Source organism: Arvicanthis niloticus, chromosome 3 (assembly GCF_011762505.2).
Source record: "Arvicanthis niloticus isolate mArvNil1 chromosome 3, mArvNil1.pat.X, whole genome shotgun sequence".
Classification (NCBI taxonomy): Eukaryota; Metazoa; Chordata; class Mammalia; order Rodentia; family Muridae; genus Arvicanthis; species Arvicanthis niloticus.
The window spans coordinates 70,002,011-70,018,372 of NC_047660.1; the positions used below are offsets into that span (position 1 = coordinate 70,002,011).

At 42.8% G+C, this 16,362-nt stretch overlaps 1 protein-coding gene across 13 annotated transcripts in view; it reads right to left on the reverse strand.

The window, feature by feature from the left end:
* The window catches only part of Ktn1 (kinectin 1), a 137,708-nt gene that overhangs the window by 97,717 nt on the left and 23,629 nt on the right, over positions 1–16,362 (reverse strand). For all 13 annotated transcript variants that reach the window (XM_076931151.1, XM_076931158.1, XM_076931159.1 and 10 more), the window contains exon 2: positions 487–694. The gene's annotated coding sequence lies outside the window, so the exon portion shown is untranslated. The remainder of the gene's footprint in view (positions 1–486; positions 695–16,362) is intronic.

The following is a 16,362-nucleotide window of genomic DNA, read 5'->3' on the forward strand; positions in this document are numbered from 1 at the left end:
TCTGCCTCCTAAGTGCAGGGATTAAAGGCATGTGCCTCTGTGCCCAGCTTTGTTCATTTTTATTTTTATTTTATTTTTTTGTTCATTTTTAAAAATATAAATTAGTGGTTTTGTTTGTATGTGGGTCTATGCACCACATACATGCCTGGTATCCCCAGAGGACAGCAGAGGGCACAGAATCCCCTGGAACTGAAGTTATCCATGGTTGTGACCTACCATGTGGGTGCTCAGATTCCAATCTGGGTCCTCTGAAAGAGCAGTAAGTGCTCTCAACTGCTGACCCATCTTTCCAGCTCCTTAGATTGTACATTCTTAAAGGGTGATGCTCTATGAAACCAGGAATATAGATAGTCCCTCTAAAATGTCAAATGTAAATTGCAGGGTTTTAAAACAAAATATATTCTAGCAAATTCTCCACCTAAGACTTTTCAATATAGATGAGCGTTTATGCCCAAGGCTGACCATCAGGACACGACTGGCCCTTACCATGGATGATTCAAGTGTGTTATTTTCCAGAGGTGGGCAGAGAAGAACACAGGCCAGTACCCAGGGCTATGGCAACAGCAACAGAGTGGTGGCAACCCTTCCTTTGGTCTCGATGCGAGGCCCAGTGGTAGAATGCTAATGCAGTGGTGTGAAGCCTGGATTCCATCTTCGGCACTGCCAACAAACCATGGCAGGACCAGAGCTGGTTCTGAGAACAAGGAAAAGAAGACTTTACTGAGGAGGTCACCTTGAGAACAAGACCATAGCCAGCTCTAAGAGACCTAATGAGGGCAGAGGGACTAGAACTTTGGCCTCATCCCAGTCCTTCTCTGTCATCTGCTGCCTGGGACCAACCAGAAGCCAGGTGTCAAAAAAACCAAACCAAAACAACAACAATAACAAAAATGATGAACATAATTCTGATCCCCAAGGAATAGAGATGAGGGTAGAACGTGGATATTCAGGAGTCAATGAGTGCTTTTAAAAAATGTTTATTGCAGCCCTATTTTTAAAACATGACATTGGAGTGAACTTAAAAAGACTCAAACCACAGGGAAATTTTAATAATGTAAAGAATTGAAGGTGTGTGAGTCCAGTGAAATGCTGTGCAGCCAGTGCAAACACTGAGGCAGGAAAGCTCACAAAATCTGCATGAATCCATTTCCTTGTCTTTTCAAAAGTATGTGTGTATAGATATGTGATCTGCATACAGAGAGGGAGGGGGCAGACAGACAGACAGACGACACAAACAGACACAGACACAGACACACACACACACAGAGAAAGAGAGAGAGAGAGAGAGAGAGAGAGAGAATACGTAAATGTAATATTTTTAAAATTATAATAAAAATAAACAACAAAAACCAAAGAGCTATTAAGTGAGAAGAATGCTGAGGAATTTTCAGAGTGGCAGCTAGAAGAAACAGCCACAGTCTTCTCAAGTCTAAGAAAGACGAACCAAGGAAGGATGGTGCAGGATCTTTGATTACGCTGTGAAACCAACGCAGAAGCTGCTGAGGAGGGTGCGGCACCCAGGACCTTACACTGTGTGGCTATGGGAACCTGCCTTCAGGCTGCTGTGGAGACTCTTGCTGAAGTCAGCACGCTGTGGGAGACACGGGAGCCTGACTGACTAGTCAGGATGCTGGGAAAGCAGCTGACTGCAGAAACCTGCTAAGGCAGGCCACAGGAGACCCTGCTCCAGGGATCTGGCATGACAGATAAGAGAAACCCAAAGGCCCAGCTGACAATGGGAAAGGACACAAGCCATTCAGCTCCGGTTTTGAAGAGCTGGAAATGAAATTGGGTCAAAAAGGCAATAAATTATTGATAAGTGATCAATATCTAATATCTTGAGCATGATATGGAAATATGTGCAAATGTGTGTATGGTTTTATAAACTGATATTTTCTTGCTATTGCATTATATTATGCAGCATAATTGCTGTATTTTACATGATTAAAATTATACATTATATATTAATATTTTTATTGTAAAACATTACATATGCAACTTATTGTACTTGGCTAATTACTTATTTTTTTTCTATTAAATAGTGTTGCATTGAGCATCTTTAAATAAGTCTTTTTCTTTCTTTCTTTCTTCCTTCCTTCCTTCCTTCCTTCCTTCCTTCCTTTCCTTCTTTCTTAGACCAGGCTGGCCTGGAACTCATAGCCTCCCAAGTGCTGGAATTAAAGGAATGCATCACCATGCTCAGTTTCAATAACTATTTTCTCATGCTAAATTACAGGATGCTGAATTGTTGGGTCAATGGTTCTGTTAAATTGTTAAGGGTGGATGCTTTGTACATTATTTGGTAGCTTTACTTTCATAAGAAAAACATTTGACACACTCTCATGCCTTTACCCCCACACTAACATGTACAAGCAGGTATACACACACACACACACACACACACACAAAGAGGTATTTTTGTTTTGTGCACTTTCAACAATGCATAAAAGCTCAACAATGCATTTTTTCATTTTTTATTGGTTATTTTATTTATTGACATTTCAAATGTTATCCCCCTTCCCAGTTCACTCCCCAAACCCCCCTATCCCCTCCCCCTGTCAATAATGCATTTAAAAATGCATGTACTCTGGGCTTCTGATCTGGTGTCCAAGTCAAACAAGGTCAGATATTAAAATGCTTCCAGGAAGAATTTCTCTGAAAGGTGGGTGGCTGGGCCAGGAAACTGCCTACAAAAGATGCTATCTTCCGACAGCAGCCTTTCTCTAAAACAGCATATGGGATTTGGGGATTAGTGAACTTTATTTTCAGAACAGTTTTAGTATTATAGAAAATTTAAGCCAAAGTCCAGACTGCCCATGTTCCTCCTGTCCCCACATATACAATCTTCTTCACTAGCATCGATCCTGCGCTAGTATATGCACTGCCAAAGTGAGCGACCTCAGTATCCTCCTTGGGGGTGGAAGGGCTTTATGTAGCAGCTTCATTACCTGGCTTTGGATTCTGTGCTGTTTAAAATAGAGAAAGTGACCTGAATGTGGGTAAACATGTTTGCGGTGATTCCCTCTGCTCCTGGTTGTGGCTGTGAGCAGCTGCTTCAAATTCCTATTGTCTTGACTTCCCTGTAATGATGTGCTTTAACCTGTAATTGTACATCAGAGGAAACCTTTTCTCCCCTAAGTTGTTTTGGTCGGGGCATTTTTACCGCAGCAACAGCAAATAAAATTAAGACAGAATAAAATCCATTGCTGAGATTGCTAAAACCTAAGGTAAGAAACAAATGTACCTACAAAGTTGTAAAGAGGAAACAAAGAAATTCTGGCTAGTTTTACTATTACAAACTATTCAGGTTGAAAATACCATGAGAGATCAGTGATTAGACCAGCCTTAAACTGTATCACAGGTGTGTGTGTGTGTGTGTGTGTGTGTGTGTGCCCGGGAAAGAGCAGCACATGACAGAGTGTAGGACCCAGCATTATCTGTGATTTCAAGTGCCTCTTGCTGGCCCTAAGTTGCCTCCCTCTCTGCATTTATAAGCAAATAAATTGTTGCTGCTATTATTTTTTAAAAGACTCTTGTCTTTTCTTTTTTTTAAAAAAAAATCTACTTATTTTCATCTTATCTATGTAAGTACACCGTAACTATCTTGAGACACACCAGAAGAGGGCATCAGATCCCATTACAGATGGTTGTGAACCACCATGTGGTGTGCTGGGACTTGAACTCAGGACCTCTGGAAGAACAGGCAATGTTCTTAACCACTGAGCCATCTCTCCAGCTTGACTCTTATCTTTTCAATTGTTGTCATCAATTAAGACTAAGGAAAAGCAGGGCTAGGGAACTAGCTCAGGGCATGAAGCACTTGCCACACAAGCATGAGGACTGGAGCTCAGACCTCCAGCACCTGCACAGAGCCAGGCAAGTCTAGCAGCCTGCCAATAATCCCAGTGCTCAGGAAATGGAGACGGGGGATCCCTGAGACAAGCTAGCTAACTAAGGTTTGCCAATTGGCAAGCTCCAGGTTCAGTAACAGACCTGTCCTTAGTAAATAAAATGGAAAGCAATTGAGGAAGACGTTCGTATTCATCAGATTCATCGTATTCATCTATTCTAGAGCAATAGAAGACACACATACACATACTACATACAATATCATATTTTATAAATAACATGTAACATATTTAATAAACATTATATCGTTTTTTCTTTCAATGTCCTTTATGTGGGCCTGCCAGCAGAAGGTGTGGTCCAGATAAAAGAGCTCAAATGATCTTGATGGAAGGGGATCTTCCCCATCTGAAAGATCCAGATTAGAAGCAGGTCTTCCCACTTAAATTGTTAATCAAGAAAAAACTCCTCACAGGTGTGCCCAGCCATTTGGGTTTTCAGATATACTCAAGATGACAACCAAGAATAGTCACTACAGTGCTCAATCTCTGCCCCTCCACATGCACATGCATGTGAAAATGTGTACACGAACACCACACACACACACACACACACACACACACACACACACACCACACACTTAATGGAGAAGAAAAATAATATGGCATAATGGTATGTGCTTAGCCAAATGAATGAGACCCAGTCTATCAGAAAAAGAAAACTGAAGGAGGCCCGTGCATAGCTAAGTTGCGGAACACAGGTTGAGTTTGCTTGAGACTTTGGGTTTAATCCCCAGAACTAGACAAAAAAAGACAAAAAGGTACTTTACTTTGTGAGGTCCCCAGAAGAGCAGGATATTTGTTCACAATGTGAACCTAGAGACTGTGAACTGGAAAAACCTTTCGTGTGGTGTGGCTCAGCCCTAGCACTCGACTTTAACCCAAGAGCTCTCTGTAAAAAGGATTTTAAAAAGTCAACCCTAGGTCAAGAGGTGGAGCAAGCAGCCAGCTGACAGGGAGTGAGCATAAGAAAACCCAGGAAAGAGATAAGAGGGGTTTTGAGTTGAAGGATACTTAAGACAACATGGAGAAGGAGAAGCAGCTTTTTTCTTCTGGAACTTCAATGGAGTAAAAAGATCATTTGGGTACTTTCTTTGCCTCTGTGAGCTAGGAAGCTTTTACCAAAGCATCTGGCTCCTGAGTCTTATTTGGTTAAATCAAATGGCTGGGATTTTTGTTTGTAAAACAACAATGCCCACATTAAACAGTCTACAAAGCCTGAGGAGAAAGTTGGTGATTGAGGAGAGCTAGACCGTTAGAGTCGGAAGCCAAGTGATCTCAGGTAATCATTCCTTTCATATCCATGTACTGTGCACCTCTGTGTGGGAGCCAACATCCTTCCGACATTAGATAAAAGCATTGAAATGTGTAGACCCCCAGCTCCCAGTAAACGAATGGCTAAGAATGTCATCGCATAGCATCAGAGACCCGGCACAGAAGTTTTCCTGATTGACATGACCATCTGCTTGATGTATTTTTAAAGTGCCTTGGTTTATGACCTTCTTGTTTTAGCAGTATAAAACTTCATGAAATGTTATCACACTAGAGATAGTATTTGGGCCAAACTAGATCTGTGTTGTCAGGGCCATAGTACTCGTTAGGGTACATTGTGTGAAGGCGAGTCTCTGTATTCCATTGTTGATTCTGTACTGGCAGGGAGCTAAATGCTGGCAGGATCTTGGGCCATCACCCATCTCATATGTTGTAAATATTTGTTCTTCCTCACCTGCCTAAGACAATCGAGAGCAGTGCCTGACTGGCCATAATAAAGATCTGAGGGCCAATAGTTGCACAGAAAGCAGAGGATAGATCTTTGGGCAGTGGCGAGAGGGACGTGGGAGGGGAGGCAGACATGGGAGATTTGCAAGGGTTATGGAGGTGAACCAGAGGAAAGCAGAGAAGTAGAGGTGGCCACGTGATGAGACATTGTGCCAGGATTAGTCAGGTTAAGTTTAGAGTAGTCAGAAGAATGTCCAGCAAAAGGCCCAAGCTTTAAAATATTAAAAGTCTCTGTGTCATTATTAATATTGCTGGCAAGTCCTAGAAAGTCCCATTATAGGTTTTCTTTGGCTTCAGAGTAGACGACTTCTGACTGCCTCTGAAGGGAGAGCTAAGCTCTTTGTCAGCAACCTTCACTTCTCTGGAGTGCATCCTCTGTGGGTGCAGATCTAAGTCTATGACCCACCCTTCTTTCTGAATCATTGGGTTTCTGTGTTTCTTACAAGGTGGCAAACTTCCTCAATTTTTGCCTGTCTGAGTGTCTCCTTCCATCCACCTTCTAAGACAGGATCTCACTATGTAGCTCTGGCTGTCCTGAAACTCACTATGTAGACCAGGCTGGCCTTGAACTCACAGAGATCTGCCTGCCTCATGAGGGCTAGGATTGAGTCACGCACAATGACACTTGGCTGTACTTCCCTTCTTGAGCTTCTTGCTTCCTAGGTCTGTGGTTTGTGGTTTTGATATTAATTTGGAGTCACTGCTACTATTAGTCCTTCTTCTTCTTCTTCTTCTTCTTCTTCTTCTTCTTCTTCTTCTTCTTCTTCTTCTTCTTCTTCTTCTTCTTCTTTTTGGTTTTTTGAGACAGGGTTTCTCTGTGTTTGTTGTCCTGACTATCCTGGAACTCACTTTGTAGACCAGGCTGGCCTCGAACTCAGAAATCCGCCTGCCTCTGTCTCCCAGGTGCTGGGATTAAAGGCGTTCACCACCACCGGCCCTATTAGTCCTTCTTCCCCTCCTCCTCCTCCTGATATTTCCGCTGTATGTCTGTTCTGTCTTCTGTAGTTGTCTCACAGCCGGTATTCTTCTCCCCTTTTGAGTCTTTTTTTTTTCTCTATTCTTTTAGTTTTACAAGTTTCTGATGTGTGTCCCAGTATGCATTGGTGTGTGTGCGCATGACTGAACATGTGTGCATGTATGTGTTTGCAAGGGTATGTATGTATGTATGTATGTATGTATGTATGTATGTAATGATGGTGTGTGGGTGAAGACCAAAGGTCATTTTTGGGTACCACTCTCCAACTTTATCCTTTGGGCCAGGGTATCTGATTGAGCCTGGAGCTCCTGATTTGACTGCACTGCTGACCAATGAGCTTCTGGCTGCACCCACCTCTGCCCCTGAGCACAAAGTTACAGGTGTGCACCACTATGGATGATGCTGAGACCCCATGCTTGCACAGCAGACATGTTTTACTCACTGAGCCAGCTGCCCAGCCTCAATTTTACAAACTTTTGCTGTCTTAGCCTCAGTCTCAGAAACTTTTCCACTGTGTTTCACACTAGTGAAACCTGTGAGCAGACAAGTGGTGGTTTTCACTTCTGTGACAACAGGGTTTTTTTTTTTTTTCCTTTTTCATGGTCCTTTTTTTATTTTCTTAGAGTTTCCATCTCTTTAAATACATTATTCATCTGTTCTTGTGAGATGTCTACATTTATCATTAAAGCCCTTAGCATATTAATCATACTTTTAAAAATTCCTAGGTCCATAATTCCAACATTCTTGCCATTCTCTGACCCTGGTTCAGACTTATTCTGTCTTCAAACTGCGCCCTTTTGGGTGTGGCTTAGAATCCTCTGTAGTCAGGTGGACATGACTGGGCAAAGGAGCTGCTGAGCACAGGCCATTAGTGATGTAATGGAGAGGTGGGGCAGGGACAGAAGTCCTCAATAGACCAAGGGGTCTCCTATTACTCTGTACCCTTAGACTGTGAAGTTTACCAGTACTTTTCAATTTTTCCTCTTTCCATATGGCAGGAGTACAGATGGGTTGATCGCCCAGGAAAGCCAGGCTCAAGGGTCTCCCGTGGGAGGCTGTGCTAAGAAGTGCTCTAATATGCTCCTTTCCCTGTGATTACTGGCAGGGCTCCTGGAGGGGAGCTTCTGGAATTACAGAGCTGTCTCTGTGACTGCTGTTCTCCAACATTAGGTCTCAGAGGTATCTCCCTGAACAGCTATCAGCTCATCCATTCCCCATTTGCTGCCCTGGGAGTACTTCCTACAGTCTGCTCTGATGAGCTGATTCTGGTATGTCTGGCTGTCTGGCTTTCCCGTGTTGAAGACAGCTCTGTCTTACAGTCTCATTGTCTGATGGATCTAAAATGAGGTGTTGGGTTTTCATTTGGTCAAGCAGAACAGAACAGTAACTTCTAAGTTCATTACATGCCAGACAAAAACCCAGAAGCCCTAATGTTGGCATTTCATCTAGGCTCTGCCCCACAGTTACCTGGCAACAGCCAGATGTGCTTAACTCACTATAAAATGGACTGCTTGCCCCCTCCTCACTTCTCTTCTCCTCTTGTCCCCTTACTGTCTTTCCCTTCTCTCCTTATTCCCCAATCTCCTTTCTCAGAGGGAAGGGGTGCCTCAGCATAGGCCCACAGAGGCACTCCCTTCCCCCATACAATACCACCTCCACTAAACATATCCCCCGCTTCTTCTTTCTTTTATAAAACACAACACCTATCTGCTCAGAACCTGAAACTCACCAGAAATATGTTATTTATTGTGAGCTAACATATATTACTTCACACACACACACACACACACACACACACCCTGCCTTCATATACAACTTCTGATCTCTCTGAAGTGCAGGTTGGAGGCTTCTAAGGCCTAGTTCCACAGGAAGAGCAGATTTGGAAAATGTCAGCATTGACCATGCTTTAAAAGCCACAGTGGGTTTTAAAACTGTACTTGTTACCTCCTGCCCACAAGATAGCTGCAGCCATCACATCCACGTTTGTTCGTTCATGGCAGGAAGAGGAGGGGGGACAAAATCTGCTTGTTTCTTTGTTAGGAAAACAGAAAGTCTTACTCAGGTCTGCTAGACCTGATCTGTACTGGGCGTGTGTGCCTCAGCTACTCTGAGCTGAGAGGAACAAGTCTGTGCATGAGAATGAGAGGGAGGGTGGAGCAAGCTGCTGGCTTTGGCAATAGGACATGACTTTGAGCTATTTGGAAAAATGTTATTATTCTTCCTACACAGACAAGACTCAGGTTTCATCTGAGCCTGTGAGCTTAAGGTAACTCAATTGGCTCTTGAGTGGTCACTCAAAACCTGTACCTTGCCGGGCAGTGGTGGCGCACACCTTTAATCCCAGCACTTGGGAGGCAGAAGCAGGCAGATTTCTGAGTTCGAGGCCAGCCTGGTCTACAGAGTGAGTTCCAGGACAGCCAGGGCTACACAGAGAAACCCTGTCTCGGAAAAAACAAAACAAAAACCTGTACCTTGAGATGATCACTGGGCCCAGAAAGACGTGTGTGTGTGTGTGTGTGTGTGTGTGTGTGTGTGAGTGTGTGTGTGTGTGTGTGTGTGTGTGTTTTGCAGGGGTGAAAGTGGTGAGTCCTCAGGCTCTTTCCTCCTTTTGTGTGGCACAATGTCTCCTGTTGGAACTTTGCCAAGGAGGTAAGGCTCAATGACCCTCTAAGACTCCTCCCTCACCATGTCACCAGGGATTGTGTATACGAGGTGTCTGGCTTTTAACATGGGTTCTGGGGAGCCAAACTCATGTTCTCGAATTTAGAAAGCAAGCACTTTACCAAGTTTACTAAGCTATCCCTTTGCTTTAAAAACAATTTTTTAAAGACAATAATTTTTTTTTAATTATCATTTTATGTGTACGGGTATTTTGCCTGCATGTTTATCTGTGCACCATGTTTATTTCTGGTACCTTCAGAGGACAAAAGAGGGCACTGGATCCCCAGGACCTGGAGTTATAGACAGTTGTGAGCTGCCAGGTAAGTGCTTCCAGAGGATAATGTTGTGTCCTCTGGAAGAGCAACCCCAAGAAAGACAATTTTTAATGATATAATTAAAATTTTCCACAAGATAAAACAGGATTATTTTAAGTCCTCTTCTTCAATATTTCCCTCTTCGAAGGCCTTTTAATTATCCCTGATTCTCCTGTATGAACTCCATGGCCACGGAGTGGTTTTTCTCTGGCAACCCTTCCAGGCCCCTAGAGTCCTCATTAAGTTCTCACGGATCCCTGTTCCTCCCTTACTATAAGAAGTAAATAAACGCTTTCTTTAATCAGTAATTAGACTCCTGTCTGCCTGATGGCAGAGTGAACTTCATCAAGGTCAAGGCCTTCATCTGACCGGCCCAACTCGGACCTAGACTCTCACAGTAATGTTGGTTCAGTGAATAGATAAGTGTACACCCTGTCCAACCACCACCACATCCCTTGACGATGATATGTATTATACTATATTTATCACACCAGGGTGCATCAGGAAACTGAACCCACTCAGAATTTTTAAAGCGGAGAGGACTTTATACAGTGAGTTGATGGAGAGGCTGTGAGAACTTTGTGGCATCTTGGGATTAGGGAACACTGGTGCTTTTGGGAGCCTCGGGTTAGAGGGACAGTAAGACCCTATATTTGCACAGTCTCCAGGGCCACAATGTGTAGGACAGGAGTCTAAGTGCCCCTGACATTAATGAGTCTACGAAGTACAAAGTTGTTCTCCTCACCTTTGTGCCTTACAGGTTATAGATGGTATTTACAAATGGTCTGTCTTTCTTAGAGGGTGGATCCTAGTAACCATTTTCTACAATGTAGCCTGCTTCTCACTAGCAACCCTTCACATTTACCCCAGGCAATTCAACTTTAAAATGAATGAAGCAACAAAGGAACAATTGAGGGGTCTGGAGAGAGAAGAGTCAATAGTTAAGAGCACTTACTGCTCAAGCAGAGGCCCCCAGTTCTCTTCCCAGCATCCACATCGGTTGCTTCACAGCCTCTTGTAACTCCAGTTCCAAGTGATCCATCACATCTGGTCTCCATTTGCATCTAACGTTAGGTGTCCCCACACAAGACACACACACACACACATACACACATACACACACATACACAAACACACACACAATTAAAATTTAAGTATGTATCCTTAGTCTGTGATTGCTTAAAACTTACCTCAAGGGCAGTCTCTAAAGAAATGAGCTCCCTTCAACATTCCAGAAAAGGCAAACTTCCCCATCCAAGTGCTTCAGGTTCTTACTCTTGTCCTAATCTAAAAGTTTCTTTTCTCTCTAATGTAAGGCATTTGTGTGTAGTATGTAGTTATATAAAAAGAATAATAAATCCACGCTAAAGTCCTCTATGCACCGGCAATGTGGTCTCCCCTCCCCACATTGGGAGCCACAAACCATGGTCTTCCCAGGTTCCCTCCGTTAGCCTGCCATCAAACCACTCCACACTCCCAAGCCATCAGTCCCCTGCAGCTAGCCTGCCGAGATTGGCTACTGCTAGCTCTAAACCCCTATCCCCATAAAATGAAAACTCCAGAGGCTTGTAATTTATCAGCCAGACTTACAACAGTAAGTCCTCAACCCCCAAAATGCCCACACAAAGAATTCAAAATTCAATTGATATAAAAACAAGCTGCACACCTAGATGAGACAAATGTACTCTACATTACTCTGTTGTCTTTCTATGATATCCATGGCTGCCTGTGGCTCTTTCAGGCCATGTGGATCAGGTTCATCTTCTTCCTCCATCTTCCCTCCGTCAGTCTCTCGATCTCTCCCTTTCTCCCCTCTCTCTAAAACTTTCAGCTCTGCCTTCTTTATCTGCTGCCCAATCACGGGCTCTACCCTTATCTGACTAATTAAGATTTCACCTGACCTCACCTGCATACAGACAGCAATCCACATTTGTGTCCCTGCTCTCCTGTTAACACCATGTTGGGTCAACCTTGGTTGTTAGGTTGGACTAAGTAATGCCTTGATGGTTACTAAGGATCATTTCTCAGTGCACCTGGGAGGCCATTTCCAGGGATGGTTGAATCATGAGACCCTGCTAGAAGGATTCATCCCTTGATAGACTCTTCATATGAAGGCATTTTGGCAAAGTGGTAGGAACCAGGGTTGATGGAAGTAGGTCACTAGGACTATGTTCTTGGGGACTCCATAAGGCGGGCCCTGGTCCCTTCCTTGTGCCCTTTTCTCTACCAAAAAAAAAAAAAAAAAAAAAAAAAAAAAAAAAAAAAAAAAAGATTGATTGATTTTTAATTTATGTACATTGGTGTTTTCCTTGCATGTATGTTTGTGTGAGGGTGTCAAGTCCCCAAGAACTGGAGTTAATAGTCAGGTGTGAGCTGCCATGTAGGTGCTGGGAATTGAACCTGGTTCCTCTGGAAGAGCAGCCTAATGTTCTTAACTGCTAAGCTATCTCTCTAGCCCTTTTCTCTGCCTCTTGACCACAACGATGTGAATTGCTCTCCAGTACCACAGCCTACTAGCTACAAATGTAACCATGAGACCAAATAAATCTTTCCTCCCATTAAAGTGTTACAGTCATAAAAAAAGAACAAATTACAAATGTAGCCATGAGATCAAACGAATCTTTTCTCTCACGGAAGTGTTTCTGTTGGGTATTTCATTACAGTCATAAGAAAAGAACAAATTCAGACATGCTCTGAGTTCCACTCTTGGTTTACATATGTTGTTAGCTACCGAAGAGTTAACTTCTACAAAGGAAACAGACAATTTCTGCCTGATGTCTATGCAGAAAATCGGTGCTTTTCAGAACAGGACTTGTTTTATACCAACTTTAAAGTTTAACAGCTCCATTACCATATTATTAAGTATTAAATTATTATTATTATTATTATTATTATTATTATTATTATTATTATCATCATTTATTTTATGTATATGAGTACACTGTAGTTGTCTTCAGACACACCAGAAGAAGGCATCAGGTCCCATTACAGATGGTTGTGAGCCACCATGTGGTTGCTGGGAATTGAACTCAGGACCTCTAGAAAAGCAGTCAGTGCTCTTAACCACTGAGCCATCTCTCCAGCCCCAAGTATTAAGTTTTATTTTATATTATTTTATTTTTAAATGTACACACAGGACAAATATGCCCTCTGTGATGTCCAGTTCTATTGCCTTGGACAGATGAATGTATTAGCCATTGTCATCAAGTATCAGGGTGGTCTGCCATCGGTGATCAAGTCCAACTTCTAGCATCCAGGGTGTTTTGCTAGCCCCATAGTTCTGCCTTCTTTAAAGTGCCATATAAAGCCAGGCACAGTGAGGCTTGCCTTTAATCCCAGCACTCAGGAGGTAGTGAGAGGCCAAACCTACTCTATCTTGGGACTGGCCTCCGTCCTAAAGAAAAAAAAAAGCCTGAGAAATTGGCCCGCAGCTGAGCCCAACCTGCACCCACATACCAGGAAGAAACCTACGGCTTATTCTTGGCCAGAGTTACTCCTTAGCTACTTCCCAGCAACAGTTGATCAAAGATTAGTCTGATTGTTTCAGATGTACTTTCAGACCGTTTGTGATTGTATATGGTCTTGCTTCAGAGCACCCACCTGTCGGCTTACAACAGACATTCAGTAAATGCTTGCCAGGCTGGACCCTCCCTCACTTCTATTTTTTATAAAACCTTGTCCCGATAATAGTTCAGGCTGTTTCACCAAATCATTCTGTGGGTTGGTAATGGGTAAGCCCAAACTCAAGTTTATAATAAAGAGACCCTGTCTTAGTTAGGGTTTTACTTCTGTGAACAGACACCATGACCAATGCAAGAAAACATTTAATTGGAGCTGCCTTACAGGTTCAGAGGTTCAGTTCATCATCATCAAGGGAGGAGCATGGCAGCATCCAGGCTGGCATGGTACAGGCAGAGCTGAGAGTTTTACATCTTTATCTGAAGGCTGCTAGCAGAATGCTCACTTCTAGACAGCTAATACAAGGGTCTTAAGTCTATGCCCACAGTGACACATCTATTCCAACAAAGCCACACCTCCTAATAGTGCCACTCCCTGGGCCACGCATATACAAATCATCACAGACCTAATTTGATTACATCAGAAATGGTTCCTTGGTGGTCTTTTGTGGTTCACAAACGCTTCCTGGCACAACAGAAGAAGCAGGCAGATCTCTGAGTCTGAGGCCAGCCTGGTCTACACAGTGAGTTTCAGGACAGCCAGAGCAACACTGAGAAACCCTCTCTCAAGAAACCAAAGTAAAGAAAGACAAAAAGAAAGAAAAAAAAAAAGAGAGAAAAAACCCAAAGTAAATAAACAAAATAAAGCAATAAAATCCCATGTAAATGAAACCTGTATGATACGCCCCTTCCAGTTTGGTTTCTTCCACTAAAAAGGATGCATCTGAGATTCATCCAAATTTTTGTGTATATTGATATTCATTCCTTTTGATCCCCAAGTAGTATCCAACTGTTCGGGAAACTAATTTTTTATGGTTTCTGTAACTACTACAACTTAGTGGCTTAAAGCAATAGAAAATCATTATCTTACAGTTCTCAAGGCCACAAATTTAAAATCGGTATTAATAGATCCCAAACAAGGCCTCTGGAGCCTTTAGAGATGAACCTACTCCTGCTTCTGTCAGCTTCCGGTGCCTGCTAGTATCCCTTGACTAGGCCACATCACTGCAGTGTCTGCCTTTGTAGTCAGTGTCTCCTCCTCTCTTTAGTCCCTTTGTCTTTCTTTATAAAGATGACCATGTGTGTCTCCCATCTCAGGATCCCGAGAATCATGTTGGGGGTCTATTTTTTTTTCCTTTTGTAATAAGATAACACTCCCAGGTACCAGGTAATAGCACATAGTTGTCTGGGGCCATTATTCAGCTCTAAACTGGACACGCTACATGATTTTCATTGATCCATCTACCCCTTGAAGGACATTTTGATGTTCTATTTTGAGATCCTTAAATTCAAACTACTATAAGGCTGGCAAAATGTCTGTGGTAGTTTGAATGAAAACTTGCCTCCATAGGCTCATAGGGAGTGGCACTATTGGGAGTGAAAGTAAGAGGCCTTGCTGGAATAACTGTGACATTATTGGAGGAAGTGTGTCACTGGGGGTGGGCTTTGAGTTTTCAGATGCTTGAACCAAGCCCAGGGTCTCTCTCTTCTTGTTGCCTGTCAATCCATGTTTAGAACTTTTAGCTACCTCTCCAGCATGGTGCCTGCCTGCATGCTACTATGCTTCCTGCCAAGATGAATTTCCAACCCTAATTAAATGTTTTCCTTTATAAGAGTTGCTGTGGGCATGGTGTCTGTTCACAGCAATAGAAACTCTAACTGATACAGTGGCTCAGCAGCAGGTAAAGAAGTCTCCACTAAGCCCAAAACCTGATTTTGGCCCCCAGTGAACTAACAGTAGGAGAAAACTGACCCCTGCAAATTGTTCCTTGACTACCACAAGCACACTATGGTACACACAAACAAATAAAAGTAAGTCTAAAAAGAAAAAAAGAGAGAAAGAAAGAAACAAAGAAACAAAGAAGTGAAGAAACAAAGAAAGATACAAGAAAGACAGCAGACTTTCCTAAAAGGTGTCTCCATTCTCCATGCCCTGAAATCAGCAGGGGGAGGTGGGGTGGGAAGGGGGTGGGGGGTGGCCCTCCCCATCTTTACTGCCAGCAGCTGTGTGGTTACTTCTTCAATCTCAGTTTCTCTGTGGGTGTGCAGCAATGACCTTCCTTTGTGATACTTCTTAGGTCCTGATGACTAGTCAAGCTGGGTCTTTTGTCCATGTATTGAAATCTTGCTATTGCATCATTTCATCCTCTTTCTGGGTAGTGGCAGCTTACACCTTTATTCAAAACACTCAGGAGGCAGAGGCAGGCAGATTTCTGAGTTTGAGGCTAGCCTGGTCTAGGCCGGCCAGAGTTACATCATGAGACCTGTCTTGAAAAAAAACAAAAAAATAGGGGCTGGAAAGATGCCTCAGTGGATAAGAGCACTGACTGTTCTTCAAGAGAGATACTGAGTTCAATTCCCAGGAACCACATGGTGGCTCACAACCATCTAAAACGGGATCCAATGCCCTCTTCTGGTGTGTCTAAAGACAGCTACAGTGTACTCACATATTGTACTCATATTAAATAAATAAATAATTCTAAAAAAAAAAAAGAAAAAAAGAAAAACCAAAAAATAAAATAAGATAAAAAAGAAATAATGAACTACTTACTAGGTGAAAATCTCAGAACTATTAACACAAAATTAAAATCATCATTGAACAACTTTCTTTTTTTTTTTTTTTTTGTTTTTCGAGACAGGGTTTCTCTGTGTAGCCCTGGCTGTCCTGGAACTCACTCTGTAGACCAGGCTGGCCTCGAACTCAGAAATCCGCCTGCCTCTGTCTCCCAAGTGCTGGGATTAAAGGCGTGCGCCACCACCGCCCGGCTGAACAACTTTCAATACAGAGAAAATTTTAGCAAAATGAGCCAACTGAATATTCATTAAATAGTCTGAATATGCATGGTTAGTACAAAGTGATTGGTGAAACTGGTTTTTCTTATGTCTCTGTAGTTTCTTTTCCAGAAGCTATGTGTAGAGTAACATTTCTTGCAGACAGCACGAAGTCCTCATGCACAGAGGTAAGTGCTAGAGAAACTAGGAATGTTAAACGCAGGAGGCTGTCTCTTCAAAGGAAGAGATTTCCGCCTGGTAGGGCTGGGTATGGATGT